Raw genomic sequence first — 5585 nt, 5'->3', positions numbered from 1 at the left:
CCAGTCGTTTTTTTTTCGCTGTGTTTGTTTGGTAGAGAAGACCATGTTTTGGGGGAATCTCCTCAATGATTTCGTGCGTGCTCTGGAATGGGAGAGTGCACGAAGCGTTTCCATTTGTGATTGCTTTTCAAATGAGTTACTTAAATTAATGGGGCGAGCGGCTTGAAGATATGATTGGTTGGCATAGAAATTGTTCCAAAAAGGAAGCACTGCGAGAAAATCTACCAATTCTTACATCTTATGGAATACGTTCACGTTTTTAAATAAACATTGCGGTTCCTAGCAATCCATAGTAAGCCGGCTTTAAAACGGTATCTAATGAGGTATACAAAATTTTATAAGAAAAAGTTTCCGGTTAAGCTCGTTGCATTTCAACTCTCGAATTACGCAGTATTAATAGTTGCGGAATGAGTCAATGAAGAAATGACCACGTGGTCTGTTTTCCTGATTCATAATTTATTGTTGCCACCAAGTCAAGAACTAAGCTTTTGCATTTTAGAAATATAGAATGTACTGAAAATGTAATCTTAAAAATGTTAAAAATTTATACGAATTTTGGCACTAGACAAATGGAAAAACCACGTGGCTAAAGTCGCAAGGGGGGGGGATTGGCTAAAAGACTACGAAAGACCACGGGGAGGTACGGAGGGTATAAAGAGTGATCAATATATGAGCACGTGGTTTAGGAACGACCCCTAGTCGACATTTGTCACAAACCGACTCCATGACGGTAAAAATGTTAAAAAGGGTCATTAAGGCCAAGAAGATCAAAATATCGATGATATCAAAATGTTAGAAATGACAAAAAATGTCGGGAATATCGAAGCCGTCAAAATTTTCAAAAATGTCACAAAAATAAAAATAATCCATAAATTTGCACCATTGAAACGCAAAAAATGTCTATACATTTTTACTTAAATATTTTAGTTCCAGACAGTCGGATAAGGCTTTGGTTATCGCGAATATTTTCACAGCATCTGCGTAAAATAAGCGACATCAGGTGACAGTGAAATGGTGACTTCGTTGATGAAAAGTGTGAAAAGTAGGGGACCTAAATTGCTCCCTTGTAGAACGCCAGCGACATTGGTAAAATATTTCGACACTTCCGAACCAATTTTCACGCAGAGATCTCGATCCGTCAGGTATTTTTTTTCCTCATAAATCATTTATTTGACACGGCACAAATACAATTTAATGTTTAACGGCGCCAATTATATCTGGTGACTTAAAAACTAAAAGCAAATTTTTTATCCTCGCTGCCGACTAAGAGCTGAAATTAAGTCTAACTTAAAACTAGCATGAATTTTTCAATCATTGTTTTGTTGTTGAATGGTCGTCTGATGCTCTTCGAATGGCCGATGTCATGAGCTGGGGCAGAGGTTTGTATTCTCGGGTCCTGGAGGTATTGTGCGGGGTCTAGTTGCTGGTTATGGTTCGTTGTTATTGTTCGCTAGTGTTCAAGTGGCCATTTGGTATGTGCCGCTGAGCCAAAATATCACTGAAGGCCTCGGGTTCTCAGGTCGTGGCGAATTCGAGTGGGGTGCAGTTGCTGATTCCAAAATCTGTGCTTAAGGTTCAAACGTGTTCTTGTCGTTTTGTTGGGTGTAGACGGAGGGGAACGGGACTAGACTGGGGCATGGATGGATTTTAGGAAAACGTATATAAGGGTCATGTAGGGTATGTCACGGCTCGCCAAGCCATCACGAACAGGTACAGCTGGCCGTCTACCTCCGGCCTCAAGGGAAGCTACTAATTTAGACCTGGCGTCACGGTGGACAGGGCATGACCAAACAACGTGCTCTATGTCGTGATAACCTTCACCACAGGCACAGATACCGCTTTCTCAGAGCCCAATACGACGGAGATGCGCATCAAATCTATAGTGATTGGACATAAGCCGAGACATCACGCAAATGAAATCTCGACCTACATCCAACCCCTTGAACCACGGATTCGTCGACACCTTGGGTATAATGGAATGTAACCACCTTCCCAGTTCCCCTCTGGTCCAAGAATTTTGCCAACTGATGATCGTATTCTGACGTACAAATGCAAAAAATTCATTAAAAGCAATTGGTCTTTCATAAATTTCACCGTTTGTTGCGCCCACCTTAGCCAAAGAGTCCGCTTTCTCATTGCCCGGTATCGAGCAGTGAGAAGGGACCCACACTAAGGTAATCTGAGTAGATTTTTCGGATAAAGCACTCAGATGTTCCCGTATTTTCCCCAGGAAATACGGAGAGTGCTTAACATCTTTCATCGATCGGAGAGCCTCAATGGAACTGAGACTGTCCGTAAAGATGAAATAATGGTCCGTGGGCATTTTTTCGATAATCCCTAGGGTGTACTGAATTGCAGCTAATTCTGCGACGTAAACAGAAGCAGGATTATCGAGCTTATGGGAGACGGTTAAATTGTTATTGAAGATACCGAAGCCAGTGGACCCATCGATAAGTGATCCGTCAGTGTAAAACATATTGTCGCAGTTGATGTTTCGATATTTATTAAAAAAAATTTTGGGGATCTGCTGCACGCGTAAATGATCCGGGATTCCACGGGTTTCGTCTATCATGGATGTATCGAAAACACAGTAGAATTAGAAGTATTCATTAAGTTGACACGATTTGGAATATTCGAAGAAGGATTGATATTTTGGGACATGTGATTGAAATACAATGTCATAAAACGGGTTTGAGAATTAAGTTCGATTAACCTTTCAAATTTTTTCAATCACAGGATGGTTCAAGACCTCACATTTGATAAGAATACGAGAAGACAGGCTCCAAAAGCGGGTTTTCAAAGGTAGAACTCCAGCTAAGACCTCCAAACTCATCGTATGGGTCGATTGCATGCACAAACAACGATATTGTATTCGCTCCAGTTTGATCAAATGTGTGTTTGCTGCGGAGCGGAAGCAGAAACAGCCGTACTCAATAACAGACAATAACGTTGTTTGGTAAAGTCTTATAAGGTCTCCTGGATGGGCTCCCCACCATTGTCCGGTTATTGTACGGAGCAAATTCACTCTTTGTTGACATTTTTTCATCAGATACCTCACGTGGCAACCCCAGGTGCCTTTAGAGTCGAACCAGATACCAAGATATTTGTGTACCAAAACCTGAGAAATCGTTTTACCCATTAATCGTGTTTGAAGCTGAGCAGGTTCATGCTTCCTAGAAAAAACTACTATCTCAGTCTTCTCCGGAGAGAATTCGATACCTAGCTGTCAAGCCTAAGCAGACAAATTGCCCAAGGTATCTTGCAATGGTCCTTGCAAATCGGCAGCTTTGGCTCCTGTAACAGAGATTACACTGTCGTCTGCAAGTTGTCTTATCGTGCATGAATTTGCCAGACATTCGTCGATGTCATTTACATAAAAGTTGTAAAGAAGGGGGCTTAAACATGAGCCCTGGGGAAGACCCATGTAGCTAATTCGAAAAGTTGCCAAATCGCCATGCGTTAAATGCATATGCTTTTCGGACAACAGATTGTGCAAAAAATTGTCCAAAATTGGAGAAAATCCTTCTCGGTGAAGTTTACCCGAAAGAATGTCAATAGAAACGGAATCAAAAGCCCCCTTAATGTCCAAGAATGCTGACGCCACTTGTTCTTTGCGAGCATACGCCAGCTGAATATCTGTTGAAAGCAACGCAAGACAATCATTCGTTCCTTTGGCACGGCGGAAGCCAAACTGAGTATCTGATAGTAGACCATTTGATTCGACCCAATGGTCTAAACGACGGAGTATCATTTTTTCCATCAACTTCCGGATACAGGATAGCATTGCAATCGGCCTATAAGAGTTGTGATCAGAAGCTGGTTTCCCTGGTTTTTGGATGGCGATCACCTTCACTTGTCTCCAATCCTGCGGTACAATGTTTTGCTCCAGGAACTTATTGAATAATTTCAACAAGCGCCTCTTGGCATTGCCGGGTAGATTCTTCAACAAGTTGAATTTGATTCTATCTAACCCAGGCGCGTTATTGTTACAGGACAGGAGGGCAACTGAAAATTCTGCCATCGTAAAAGGTGATTCTATCGCGTCGTGGCCCGGAGACGCATCGCGAACAAAGTTTTGCTCAGGAACAGAGTCCGGACATACTTTCCTGGCAAAATCAAATATCCACCGACTTGAAAACTCCTCGCTTTCGTTGACCGTTACGCGATTCTGCATTCTTCGGGCTGTGTTCCAAAGAGTGCTCATCGATGTCTCCCTCGACGTCTCATTCACGAACCGACGCCAATATCCGCGTTACTTTGCTTTAGCCAGGCTTTTAAGCTTGGTATTAAGCTCCGAATATCGTATATAGTCGTCGGGTATACCTCCCTTCTGGAAGGCCAAAAACGCGTCGGATCTTTGCGTGTAGACATCGGAGCACTCTTGGTCCCACCACGGAGTGGGAGGCCGTTCTTTGATCGTTACGCCGGGATATTTCTTCGTTTGGGCTTGCAACGCGGCGTCGAGAATCAAGCCCGCGAGGAGGTTGTATTCTTCAAGTGGTGGATGATGTTGAATCGACTCGACCGCTTTGGAAATCGTTTCCTCGTATAACTTCCAATCGATATTCCGTGTGAGGTCATACGGAATGTCAATTGGTCGCATGCGAGTTGACCCGTTAGTAATTGAAATAAGAATAGGCAAATGGTCGCTACCGTGAGGATCGAGGATTACCTTCCATGTGCAATCCAATCGTAGCGACGTCGAACATAAGGATAGATCCAAAGCGCTTGGGCGCGCTGGAGGTTTCGGGATACGTGTCATTTCACCGTTGTTTAAAATAGTCATGTCGAAGTCATCGCAAAGGTTATAGATTAAAGAGGAGCGGTTATCACTGTAAGGGGAACCCCAAGCCACACCATGAGAGTTGAAGTCTCCCAAAATCAAACGTGGCGAGGGAAGAAGTTCTATTAAATCAAAGAGCAGCCGTTGCCCAATCTGTGCTCTGGGAGGAATATATATTGAGGCAATACAAAGCTCTTTACCTTGTATTGTCATTTGACATGCGACAACTTCGATGCCTGGAATCGAGGGGAGGTTAATACGATAGAAAGAATAGCACTTTTTAATCCCTAAAAGTACTCCTCCATATGGGGTGTCTCGATCAAGGCGAATAATATTAAAAAAACATGGAAGTTGAGATCAATATTTGAAGTAAGCCAAGTTTCACAAAGGGAAAATGCATCGCATTTGTTTTTATTTATCAAAACTTTAAACGAAACAATTTTTGGTAAAATACTTCTACTATTCCACTGTAAGACAAAGATAGAATCCTTCAGATTAGCAGATGAATTAGGCATCGAAGGATACGATCGCTGCAAGGAGGGGCCATTGAGCAGTCAACTGCTTCAAAAATGTTCTAACTGTTGGGAGGAATGCTGTAAGAAAAACTTTCATTGGATCGGGTACATTGAAAGTTTCAAAAATCCAGTCCACAATGTCAGAAAATTTTACCAGTCCAGCAATTGATTTTTCAATTGGATGTGCAAAAGGAACAACTGGGGTTTTAGATGTTCCAGGAAGTGCTGGGAACTCCTTCTGGGATTTTAAATTTGCAAGCCCAGAAGGAGTTTGCTTCGGTTTTCCC

The sequence above is a fragment of the Wyeomyia smithii genome, chromosome 2 (assembly GCF_029784165.1).
Source record: "Wyeomyia smithii strain HCP4-BCI-WySm-NY-G18 chromosome 2, ASM2978416v1, whole genome shotgun sequence".
Lineage (NCBI taxonomy): Eukaryota > Metazoa > Arthropoda > Insecta > Diptera > Culicidae > Wyeomyia > Wyeomyia smithii.
Note: the sequence above shows the minus strand (reverse complement) of the source record.